The following is a 13,156-nucleotide window of genomic DNA, read 5'->3' as shown; positions in this document are numbered from 1 at the left end:
AGGACACATTCAACTCATCCCCAGGTCACTCCGCAGAGCACACATCACCGCAGCCCAGTTAACAGATGGGTACACTGAGCCTCTGAGAGGCAGGTCACTTCATCTGAACCAACGTCAAGCTCTAATGTGTTTTCCAAGCTCAGTGTCTTTTCCAGAACCCCTCGCACAGGATTAAGCTGATTTTTTTTTTTCTTGAAAGCACAAATCTCATTCACGGTAGGATCACAGTAAAAGTAAAGTAAAATGCCTGCTCCGAAGTCACAGCAGGAGGCTGGCCCAGCGGCCCTGGCTACACTGCAGGTCTGGCCAAGTTCTCTGAGCAGCTGACAGCTTAGCCAATCCAGCTGAGCTTTAGCGGACTTGCTAGCCACCTCAGTGGCCAACAGTCATTACCTGGACTCCCCACAGTCGGCAGAGACCTGCCACGTGGGCTGCTGCTTCCTTCAGGCCCAGCTCAAATCTCTGAAAGTCTAGGTTGGCAGGGCCCAACCTCCTGCCATCTCCTGCCATCTCCAGGCCCCTGTTTACAAGTTTATCCTCCCCTCACCCCGATTCTCCCTCCACGGACCTGGGACGGCCCCTGCTTCTCCAGCTAGTGGGGCAACGCTGCCTCCTCCTGGCAGGGGTGGGAAGCACACCCGCTGCAGCACAGCCTCCCTGGGATGTTCAAGGGAAGAGCCCAGGAAGCCCCAGGGGGGCCTTCAGGGAAGTCACCGCAGGGAGTCAGGAGGGCATGATGGGGAGAGTCAAGGAAGGAGGAGACCCCATGCATCACCCCCCATTCTATGGGGTGGGAAGGGAACATGAGACCAGCCAAGCCTCAACATGCGTCAGCCTCCCCGGGCCCCACTCCCCGGGGTGCTCACTCCAGAACCCTGAACCAGGATACCGGGGGTTCGGGGTTGCTCACGGGAAGCCAGGCGGCCGAGGCCCTGATACAGACAGGTGCAGCCAGAGTAAGAGAACGCAGGCACCCCAACCCCCACCCCGGGAAGGCATCGCTGTGAGAAGCTTAGAAAAGCTTGGGCGGCTGGAGAAGCTTGGGTGCAGGTCACCGAAGAGCTTTCCTGAGACCAGAGCTTGAAGCCTGGGGGAGCGGAGCTCTGAGATGCCCAGAAGGGGGTCATGAGACGTGTGTCAGGGAGAGAAGACACACACCGGAGGGTGTGCACGATGCTGGCGGTGGCCCTGACCCCTCTTACTTGCAGTTGTTCTGAGCTGACTAAAAAAGACAACGATGAGCTGTTTGTTCCCAAAGAGTTCTTTTATCCCCCCTTCTTTTATCCATCTAAGGTCTTTCTAGAATTGTAGCTATAGCAACAGTCCCTCAATTGTTCAAATCACACTCGGTGGAGAACACTATTTTTCCACCCTCCTTCTCACCATTTGGTTCGAACTTAGGTGGGGCCGCTGGGTTTGGAAACCAGTATCCCCCAAACTCTCAAGCGCCGCTCTCCTGGGGCTTGAGCTCCAGGGCCCAAAAGAGCCTCCTGTAAGGCAGGCCGAGCAGGGGAGAGCTGAAGCATCGGAGGTGCAAGAAGGCCCAAGGCCTAGGACAGAAGCAGGCCTAACGACCACTAGGCCTCTTTCCCCATCCTCATCTCGGCCTTCTGGTCTCATCACTGACAGTCAACTCAAGGAAACGCCATCCAGGAAAAGAAGCTGAAAGTCGGGATTTCTCCTGCAAGCCTGCGCTGGAGCCCGCCATGCCTTCTGGGCCCGGGAACACGTGCAGGCCCATCCCGGCCCCACACCCAGCCGTGCCCGAAAGTGAGAGAAACTATGCTTGACTATCCCCAGGAGAAGGAGCAAAGGAGGTCTTGCCCTCCGCCCATGCCCATGAACTAGTGAACATCCTGGGACCTGGCCCCCCACTTCAGAATGCTGAGGGGAGGAAGGGGGCCCACAGATCAGAGCCTGAGGTCTCGGTATGGAGGCCATGAACCGAGTAACCAGGATCTGCCCTTTGGGGCTGTGCTGCTGACTTGGCTTCCCCTGGAGCTCCCCTTAACCTGTTCAGAGGCACAGTTCTGAAGCCCCCCCCCCCCCCCCGTGGGGTTCATTCAACACAGGCTTTCTAGTTAGCCTGTGGCTATGCAAAGCCTCCCAACCTTTCATTTCTGTGTCTGTCTCCCCTGCCGGGCTGCTTAGTGTATAGGCCCTAACACAGAACAGAGCTTAATAACAACGGGATACAAACATAAATGAACATCTTTGTCTGCAGTGCCCCAAGCTCTAGCTCGTCCCCTGGCCCACACCTTCAGCCCATGGACATCTGATGGAAGGTGAGGCTTTCTCCAACCTCTTCATGCCAACTGTCTACACCCTTTGTCCTAAGACCCACTTCCTAAGCTTTTCGTGGGGCTGAGTCAAATCCCAGCCTCATGAGGTACACCCCCTGCCATGTTAATGAAGTCCTCTAGGGACAAAATATCGGTCCCCCATGTGTTTTCAGGAGAATGACAAATCTAAAATACGTAAATCAAATCACATCCCTGGGACATATGTACAGCTTGGTATGTGAGCTCCTCAGAGAAGAGATTCTATAGAAATTTAAGTCTCCTTCCAAAAAAGTAAGAAATGCCTTTCCATGCTAGACGACTGAGAGAGACTACGGCAATTCTCTGAAATTTTTCTGAAATTGTCCCCTGAGACTCAAAATTGGCAGAACCTTGTTTTCACTTTGTAGGAAGCTGGAGGCTGGACCTCAAGAGGGCTGGAGTCATTTCAGACGTGGAGATAGCCGTCTCTCCTCCGTTGTCTTCTTCCCATTTCACATAGGTCTCAGCAAGCCAGGCTTTATTGATCACCTACTGTGTGCGCGTGATATATCTCTTTACCCCCAATTCAGCCCTTAATCAGTTCACATGATCTCCAGATGGGACTGAATTCTTTGAGGAGACCTGAGTTTTCTCGGAGTTCTTTCTGATGCTCCAAAGTTCAAAGCTAGCCTTGAGTAATCATCGACACATGTCGATGAATTCATTCCAAGGCCTTCCTAAGCCTTAGAGTAGAACAGCACCCGTTTCCCAATCAGTAGTTTACCTGCAAAATAAGACTCAGAAGATATTAATCATATATACATACTTGCGCCTATCATTAAAACATTCCTGTGAGGCCCGATTTACCCCAAGCGGTCAAATTAGACAAAAACCTTTAAGATTTACTTGAGAGTGAGAGACAGAGAGAAAGAGCACACACACAGAGAGAGAGAAGCAGACTCCCTGCTGAGCAGGGAGCCCAGTGCAGGACTCGATCCCAGGACCCAGGAATCATGACCTGAGCCAAAGGCAGATGCTTAACCGACTGAACCCCCCAGCTGCCCCTAGGCCAAACCTTTATAATAGAAGTCAAGGAAAGGGGGCCAGTGCCAGCCCGCTCTTGGTGATGCTTTGAATCAGTAATCACTCGCTGGGACTTCCAGGGACACACAGCCCCAGGTCTGAAGGGTCTGAAACGGGAGACATAAAAAAAAATCATTTTGAAACGTGTGGAAAAGGCGTGCGCAAGGGCTGCAGAAGCCCGTAGAGAGAGAGACGCGTGGATCTCGCAAGAGCGAGCTGACATCCGAGCTGTTGGGATGCATCAGCCCTCCAGAGCCAAGAAGCAGAGCGGAGGCAACATGTGTCACCGGGGGGGGGGCCCGGGGGCTCTCCCCGGACAGGACACATGGACAGCAGCTGGAGCAGGGCGCAGGCCGAGGCCGGAAACGCATCCTCTGGCGGGCAGGCGGCAGCCCCCGGCGCGGGCTGGGTCTCCTAGTTCTCATATTGTCTGACGAAGGGAGAATGTAACTCCTTCCAATAACAGAAGGATTTCTTTTTTTTTTTTTTAAGATTTTATTGATTTATTCATGAGAGACACAGAGAGAGGCAGAGACACAGGCAGAGGGAGAAGAAGCAGGCTCCTCACAGGGAGCCCGACGCAGGACTCGATCCTGGGTCCCCGGGGTCACGCCCTGGGCCAAAGGCAGGCGCTCACCCGCTGAGCCCCCCAGGCACCCCAACAGAAGGATTTCTAAAGGCATTTGTCTCTGATCCTATAACCTCTGAGCTAGAGTCGGGGTTCGAGTTTTGAAGCTCTGGGCACCAAGCCACATTGGAGTGGGAGGAAAAAACAGGGATCAAAGCTGTTTCCTTGAAAGGAATTTCAGAAGAACCAGCCCTCTGATCCCTATTCCCTTCTGGGGCAGTGGAGTTTCTTACCTTTTCCCCTTCCCCCCACCCCCCACAAGGATGATGGCATCGGTCTGTAGTTTCTTACTCCCGAAACAATGACCAAGTGCTCCAAAGGCATTTTGAGCCCTTCTCTAAATGATACCTGTCTGCAAAACCAAAATAGATTTATCTGGTCTCTCAGTTTTAGCCCATGAGGGAAGAAAGAGAGTCAAGTCACACCTTTTTGGAGAAAGGTCTGCTGAGATTTCCACTCATGGAGGCTGGAGATCAAGAGACCTCTCCCGTCAGACACTGAGATCGCACCCAAGAAAGCAGGGCATCCCCTGTCTCTGGGCCACGGGGCTCCTCTGTGCTGGGGGGCGGGTTCCTCAGGGACCCATGGGGCCTGCTGTCATTTCTGGGTTATTTGTCTCATCTCCAGCAGACTCTGAGTCTTACCTCCGTAGCGGCACTGCCTGTCACAGTGGATGGCATGCCATCGTGAGGATGACTTCAATCAAATGAGGGCCTACCCCACACTGGTCACTGGGCCAGTTGCTTCAGATACATGATTTTGCTTAATTTTCTCAAAATCCCATTTTACATATTGAAAAGATACGATCCTCACTTTCCACATGGAAAATTAAAGCTCACAAGGTGTATTCAACTTAGTGTTACATGTCCAGGGAGAGTCGGCAGAGATTTGAGCTCCGTCTGTATGACCCCAAACCCATGCCTTTTCTACTCCCTGTGCTACCGTGAAAGGGGCCCACCACACGAGGGCTTCAGCTCTTGAATGAATTCTTCAAAGTCCAAGTAGTGTGGGTGGACTGATTCATTTGGCAAAATTACATTTTAAAGCAAATTCAAAGTGCCATTTGACCTGCACTCTAATCAAATATATATATTACAGGCACTGGCGTGGCTCAGTGGTTGAGCATCTGCCTTCAGCTCAGGTCATGATCCTCGGGTCCTGGGATCGAGTCCCGCATCGGGCTCCCTGCATGGAGCCTGCTTCTCCCTCTGCCTGTGTCTCTGCCCCTCTCTGTGTGTCTCTCGTGAATAAATAAAATCTTAAAATACACATATATGTATTTCCGTTAGGAAAAAAATTCCCCTGGAAGACCAAGGTGAGTAGTTTTTAGCACAACAATTCGAAGAGACTCCTGGCACATGCTACTCACCAAGCTGGTCCACACACCAGCAGCAGCAGCTAGGAGCTTTTAAACTTGTAGCTCTTCCATCTTCCTCAGTACACCCTCTCGTTTTATGAGCTACTATTATTTCCTATTCATGGAGTTTCAGCCATGTGCTGAATAATACATCCAGGGAGCAGGAACTGGAATCAAATCCTAATCAAAGGGTTGGCCATTTTACTAAGGCAAGCTTTCAGCGAATGCTAGGTTTCTGAGAACGCAGGAGGACTAGGCCAGAACTACCCTGGCGGTTGAGTAATGGCCCCAGGACTCGGCCCTTCGGGTAAACAGAGATGTAGAGATGTGGAATGGTAGTTATTGCTGAGGCACCAGAACTAAGAATGCCACATTCCAAAGTGGGCGTGAGACCATCATGGTGTAGGCTTTATATTAGCAGAGATCAAAATCCGTTTTTGTGCCTCTTACCCTTGAGCCCCTCTTCGGTCTCACAGCCAGCCTCCTTGCATATAAAAAGATGCGTGTTAGAATTAGGGGAAACGTTTACAAGACACTTAGTGCTGAGCTGAGTCCAGATACCACTTCAGGGGTCTCTGACTTCAAGCCTCAGGAAAGAGGCCACAACAAGACCACATGGAGAGTCTGATATGGGTCTTCTGGTTGAGGGGACATGAAGACTCCCATATGGAAAACTCTGGGTGACTGCTTCCACGGCAAAGGGTCAGGGTGTTAGGCTACTGCACAGCTGAACACATTCTTTTGGACTCATGTTGAGCGAGCCAGGGGAAGGCTCTTACGTTCTCTCCAAGATGGCTGCCTAGAGGCACAAACAGTCCTGAGCAGAAAGACACCTCAGGCTGAGCAAGAGGACGCAACCAACCGCAACGAGGACATCACCTAAGAGACATTTCTCACTGAGAGGAACCGCAGGTGAGAGATGGCCCGCAGAGGCAGGTGGGCAAGTGCAGGTCCCTGAAAAGCCTAAAAGCAGAGCTAAGGAGAGAGTCCCCCTTGCCCACTTGTCAGCTCCTGACAGCGCTGGTCAAGCGTGAGCTTTCCTGACCTCTTCTTTTCTCCCATCCTCTGCTACCGCCCCCGAGGGTCAGCAGTTCAGGGGAGCAAGGTGGAGGAGAGGGGAAAGTAGAAGGCTGGGGAGGGGTGGAGGAGCAGCCCACCACAAGCACCCAGCAGGGGGAGATAACCGAAATGTATTCCCTGACAGTTGTGGAGGTCAGAAATCCAAAATCTGTTTCACTGAGCTGAAATCGAGGGGTCGGCAAGGCCGCACCCCAACCCCAGGGGATCTAGGGGAGATCCCATTCCTGCCTCTTCCAGCCCCTGGCGACCGTTAGCATGCCTCGTTTTGTGGTGGCATCACCACTGTCTCTGCCTTCCTGGTCACGTGCCCTCTTCTCTCCTGTGTAATAAAATCTCCCTCTGACTCTCTCTTATAAGGATGCATGTGATGACATTTTGGGCCCACCCTGATTATCCAAGAAAACGTCCCCATCTCAAATCCTTAACCAAATCACAGCTCTTGCCACTTAAGGTAATAGTCACACCCTTTGACCGGGCGAGGCATCATTCACAGGTTCAAAGGATTGGAATGTCTCCTGAGGGAACATTATTCAGCCTTCCAGAGCCTTACAGAAATTAGCCAATGGGTTTAGGGGTTAACACCTAACGAACAACCTGAAACAGGGTGGTTAAGTGACTTTCTTAACATCACACAGCCAAACAGTGGGTGATTCAGGACTTCAAGAAACGAAGTCTCCTGACTTCTAGACAAAAGCTTTGCCTTCTACGATATACAGTGACAAGTGACATTGGAACCCTTTACTTGCTATAGCTATTTTAAAGGTTTATCCAAGCATCCCATAACAGTTTCCTCCAAGAAAATCTTCATTTGGAAGCTCCTAAGTAAACACGAGAGAAAGGAGATTGCACCAGAGCCAGCTTACAGAAATTCTCACCCATTTCCACTCCAGGAGTATTTAAGGACCTCACAGAGCAAAGAATGAACTATGGGATTTCTCTTCTGGGATGAGAAGAGCTGGAGACATGATAAATCACCAACAGTGGTCATGAAGTCTAACTGCAGAAGACACTCAATGAGCACCTGTTTTGAGCAGAACCACATCTAATTACCTACCACGAAATAAAAGGGGGGAAGGGCCAGCAGGTGATGGCCTCCAACCTTCATCATTACTTAAGCACAGACAAGGCGGTACAGGCATGCCTCTCGTTGTGCTTTACCATGCTTCAAAGAGCCTGTGTTTTTCACAAAGTGAAGGCTTGTGGCAACCCTGCCTCAAGCAGATCTATCACGCCATGCTTCCAAGGGCATTTGCTCACTTCATGTCTCTGTGTCACATGTGATAATTCTCACAATATTTCCAACTTTGTTGTTATTATATTTGTTATCTGTGGATCAGCGATCATGACTCACCAAGAGCCCAGATGACGGTTCGCATTTTTTGAGCACTCAAGTATTTTTTATTTTTTTAAAGACTTTATTTATTCATGAGAGACATAGAGAGAGAGGCAGAGACACAGGCAGAGGGAGAAGCAGGCTCCATGCAGGGAGGCCGATGTGGGACTCGATCCCAGGATTCCAGTATCACACCCTGTGCTGAAGGCAGATGCTTTAACTGTTGAGCCACCCAGGCATCCCTCAAGTATTTTTTAATCAAGGTATGCACACTGGCTTTCACACATAATGGTGCTGTACACTTAATAGACAACCAGAGGGTTGTTTATAATAGCATATTATGTTATTATAAAAAACATAACTTTTATATTCCCTGGGAAGCAAAAAAAAAATTCATTTGATTCACATTATTGCAATATTTGCTTTATTGCAGTGGCTGGGAACCAACTCCACAATATCTCTGGGGTATCCGTATATTTATTATGGGTCCTTTTGTCTTGGATGTGGTGAGTTGTAGTTTGGATTGAGCGAAGCAAGAAGGACCAGCCCAGTGCTGGTGAAGGAGGAGGATAAATACCAAAATTTGGACAAGTCTCCAAGATACCCTTGCTTAAAGCTCTGTGGGGCAGAAACTTCCCACCTGTATGTGTCCACAAGCCTGATGTTGACAGGTAGCCAGGCTCTAGAAAGGTATAAGACAGCAAGCCATCTGTGGGGACGCAGAAATGCCAAGAACCCAAGAAAATGGAACCTGGGTGTCAGGCAGCTGGTGTCGACAGAGGGGGCTGGAGAGAGAATGACTGGGAGAGAGACTAGCTGGGAGCCCAGAGGAGCCGTGAGGTGAGGGTGGGTCCCTGCTGGGCCACCTCTCCGGAGATCAGGGGGCAGAGGGAGAAAAGGGATGACCTGGGACTCACAGACTGTTGCAAGGCTTAGCCTATCAAGACGGGAAGCTTCATCTCCTTTACAGCGTCTCACAGAGAGGCCCTGAGGAAAAGCCAAGGGCGATTTTAAGACTTGAAAAGCTCTCATGGGAGACATCAAGAGACCAGTGGCATTTGCAATCTGTACTTATTTTAAAATCAGTGGCTGTCAACAAGCTAAGTGCTAAAAATATGTTTGTTCCCCTTTTGCCATATTACAGACCCGAAAATATTGAAGTTATGAGGGTGCCTCTGCCTCCGCCACCCACTTAGTGTCAATTCAAAGGTGAAGCTGTTATAATTAGCCCTTTTCAAATGATCTTGATTTTCTTCTGCCGTCTTCTAAATTCAGGAATATAAAATCCGTTGAAGGGGAGCTTGCCTCTCTCAAGAAAACTCGACAGCTAATTATATCCTTGAGTTGAGCAAATCTTGGTTGCTCTCCTCTTCCTGAAAGCAGCAAACTCCCTCCTTCCCTTCCTGAGGCACACATGGGGTGGTTACTCTTCCTGGATTTTCCACTCATTCTTGGCCCTCTGAGGTCCCCAGGCTGGGAAAGAAAGAAAAGAGAAAGAAAGAAAGAAAGAAAGAAAGAAAGAAAGAAAGAAAGAAAGAAAGAAAGAAAGAAAGAAAGAAAGAAAGAAAGGAAGGAAGGAAGGAAGGAAGGAAGGAAGGAAGGAAGGAAGGAAGGAAGGAAGGAAGGAAGGAAGGAAGAAAAGAAAAAGAAAGAAAAGAAAAGAAAGAAAAAGAAAGAAAGAAAAGAAAGAAAGGAACCTTTGCTTTTATTGATTTTGCACACTTCAGGCCAACAGTGACAGTGAAAGCAGATACAAGGGACCTGACCCTCACACGCAACCGGAAGTGTTTGACAAGAGCGATAAAACAGGTCTGAGCTGACCTGACCCACTGGGCACTCTCACTTCAATCCTGAGCTCACCCATTTCACAGGAGCTACCGAGTCCTGCTCATTAGGGATCCCTGGTTCCTCTGCCCATCTGTCCCATATCCTTCGCTTTCCCAGTCAGTTTCCAGCAGGGTTTCAGGTGACAGTGATGTCACCTTTCAAGAGCCACACTGAAATTTTGATGCTGGCACTTCAGGTGCAAGACGAGCCCGGCTAGCATTTTAACCCAGGCTCTGAATCATAAATGGCAATCCTGTCTGCTGCAAACACTGACAGAAATCAGGACATGGAGAGCACTTCTGGGGAGGATTCTGAGGCTACAGACTGCCTTAGTGGGAAGGAATACCATGGTCAGTCAGCAAAGGCCTGGCACACCCAGGGTCTCCTATTTGCCAACCCCACCCAAGGTGGAGACACCTTGAAGTCATCTGCAGCTGACAAAGTGTAGACTGGCCTGAGACGCAGACTTCTGGAAACTCATCCCAGATCTGGGGTTGACCTCCAGCGACTTCAGACAATATCTCTGTGTTTCACTTGCTCCTGCCGGAAAGCACTCTGTTGACAATAATCCCTCTCTAGAGGTGTCTGAAGATGAACGGGTTAATTTAAAAGCCCTTAGGGCTCTTTGGAAGGAAAGCACTACATAAATCCTGAGCAATAGTACCAGCATTGTCTGCATTACCTATAAAATGAATAAATCTGTTAGGCCACTGAATTTCTTTGACTGGATTTCAGTCTCTGCAAGGTGGAAATAAATTGTTATCTTATGCGGCTGAGACTAACTGACCAGTAAGAGTACCATGTAGGTTAGAATGTATAATTGGAGAGTTTGACAGGCTCCCCTTAATAGCAGCTGGTCTAGTCTGGCGTGCTGACTAAACAGAACACAGTAATACTGGACATGACTGTCTCAAGCACAAGCAAGAAAGAGCTTCTTCTTTTAAAAAATTATGTATTTATTTATTCATGAGAGGCAGAGACATAGGCAGAGGGAGAAGCAGGCTCCCCACCAGGAGCCCGATGCAGGACTCAACCCCAGGACCCTGGGATCACAACCTGAGCCAAAGGCAGATGCTCACCCAGGTGCCCCAAGAGAGAGCATCTTACTGTCACGCTGTGAGACTAGCGGAACCTAGAGTCCCCCTGGACACCTCACCAGACCATCATTCCCATGGTCATCATCACTCCAAGTTAGCCCTGAACCCAAGGAATAGATGCAGTCATTGGATTCACCAAAAAAGTAATCTCCTGGCTCAGCATCAGCCTTAAAGCTACAGATTTAGTGGTTTCTATAGCAGCCCCCCTGGGTAAGAAGCAAATAACTTCAACGGCTGGAAACATGTCTGTATCACAGGCCTCAGGGAGGAATAAGAAATAGAAAGAAACCCACCATAATGATTCTTAATAAACCCACATTCACAACAATGGAGAGTGAACACACATAATGCAGCATTGGCTGCACCATGACTGAGAACCCCAGAATTGGGGGGGGAGGGATGAAACCCAGATTCTTGCCCTTACTCTGTTCCCTACCGGCTGGGCAGCCCCCATGCATCACTTTACCTCTCTGTCTGCTCACGGGCATGGGGGAAACTGGACTCGATGACCTTTAAGGCGCTTCCCATTCTAGGTTGCGGAGAATCCCTGATTCTAGTTTTAGGTACTGGGCCCCATTAGCACAATGGTCTGAGGTCCACAGGCTGCCTTTCCAATCTGACGTATTGGGACATAGTAGTTGTGCATCTCTGAGTGTCAGAGCCACCTGGGGAGAAAAGCAGCAGCACAGCCTCCTCTCTCCAGACACCGGGACTAGTAAGGCAGAGGTGACACTGTCCAGGACACTGGTGAACAAGTGGGTCAACCTCTACACCTTCCCATGACACCACATGCTGAAAGAGACCCATGATGCCAAGAGCTTTATGAACATAAGACATTTGGAGACAAGACACCAAAGCCACCTGGAGGGAAGAGGGCCCCCCTGTGGGCATTCTCTGTTAGTAAAAGGAATTAAACAGCAGGAGCTCCCCTGACCACTCCTCCAGTGGACCTCCATCCTCAAGGCCTAGAGCTTCTGGAAGGAGGAGGGCAGCCACCTCTGCTCCCCTCTGGTGAGGGAAGCAGCATAGGCACGGAAACAGACATCAGGACTCTTAGAGAGACCAGGGAAGACTTCTTTCGGAGGCAAGGATCCCCTTGGACCACTTTTAGTGTCAAAACGCTGGGCCTGGAAGACAGCATAGACTTGGCCTAGTTGCTCAGCTTAGGCTCCTGAATAATGGCAGTTTAAACAAATGAAATATAACTTCATTAAGCCTTTGTGTAGTGCTTCAGCGTGAGTGGCCTCCAAAATGTGAGACGACAACCTCGGAAACGCCTCCTAATAAAAGCCCCACATCAGCTGACCTATCCTACTCTTGAGAGAATTTCAGGGGCTCCTCATCATTCTTTCTTATCCTGAAGAGCTTGCCACAATTTAGTTTTCAATTAAGAACTGAAGCCCTTTCCAACTCCTTCACCTTTTAGATATTTTTTTGAGTGTTTTCATAATTGACTCTAAAAAAAAACTTCCCATAATCTTCCAACCAAAGGACTTTCATGCAATGACGTGACTGCAAAAAAAAAAAAAAAAAAAAAAAAAAAAAAAAAAAAAAAAATGACGTGAGTGCAGGTGGATGTGGATACAGAGCCGTGTGGTTTAAAGCGCACTTCCCAATGGTTATCTTGTACCACGCGCTCCAAAGAGCACACGCTCTGCTACCAACGCAGAACCTCCCTCTGTGAGGGTTGGTGGCCCCGCCCAGGACAGCTGGATGCTTTTTTTGCTCAAAGGTTCCTTTTTAGAACTTCAACCCTCTTCCTGTCCCCTGAGGAAGTCCTGGGACGGCTTTGCCAAAAAAGTGCCATTCCAGCATTTATTTACACTTATTTCTGGGAGCAACAGGCTGAGAAAGAAAAGCTGTGCTCACGATCAATTTCCCTTTTGAAATTTGAATAAACCTGGTAATAACAAACTCATGGTAATAACATAGACTTGGGGCACGTGACTGGCTCAGTCGGTAGAGCATGCAACTCTTCATCTTGCGGTTGTGAGTTCAATCCCAGGTTGGGTGTAGAGATTACTTAAAAATAAAATCTTAAAAAAAAAAACAAACATAGACTTGACTGGCCATACATATTATTATAACTGTTTTCTAAAGAAGGATGGGGAAAAAATGCGCATCAGCAAAACTACCTGAAACTTCTGTGTTGTGGATCAGTTGGGCCAGCTCTCCACCAAACTGCCAGGTGTTGACACCCTATTCAATCTTCCGTGTTTTTCACCTCTCACCTCTCCAGATACGGGGGCCCTTCCTGCCCACTGAGGCCTCCACACACAGCATTCCCATATTTCATCAAAATCTCAAAAAGAACGGAAATAATCCAAGTCCAGTGTTATGGCTTTTTTGATGTGTCAACCTGGCTGGGTTACAATCCCACTTATCCCATCAAACATTAATCTAGGGGGTGCTGTGAAAGCATTCTGCAGGTGGAACTGAAGTCTTAGAGACCATCAGACCTTCAGTAAGGAAGATTATCCTGAAGAATCT

The 13,156-nt window shown here is 49.1% G+C and overlaps 1 long non-coding RNA gene across 2 annotated transcripts in view; it reads right to left on the bottom strand.

Moving 5' to 3' along the window:
• Positions 1–2,040: 2,040 nt before the first annotated feature.
• Positions 2,041–13,156, bottom strand: part of LOC140633694 (uncharacterized) — a 33,191-nt gene continuing 22,075 nt past the window's right edge. Inside the window, exons 4-5 of one of the 2 annotated variants that reach the window (XR_012031283.1) lie at positions 3,337–3,451; positions 2,041–3,045 (exon numbers count right to left, since the gene is read on the bottom strand). This is a non-coding gene — a long non-coding RNA (uncharacterized lncRNA). Of the gene's footprint in view, positions 3,452–13,156 lie in introns of both variants that reach the window. The other variant, XR_012031282.1, reaches the window with a different exon arrangement.

This window comes from Canis lupus, chromosome 5 (genome assembly GCF_048164855.1).
Source record: "Canis lupus baileyi chromosome 5, mCanLup2.hap1, whole genome shotgun sequence".
In the NCBI taxonomy this organism is placed as follows: Eukaryota; Metazoa; Chordata; class Mammalia; order Carnivora; family Canidae; genus Canis; species Canis lupus.
This window is presented reverse-complemented; position numbering and strand designations above follow the sequence as displayed.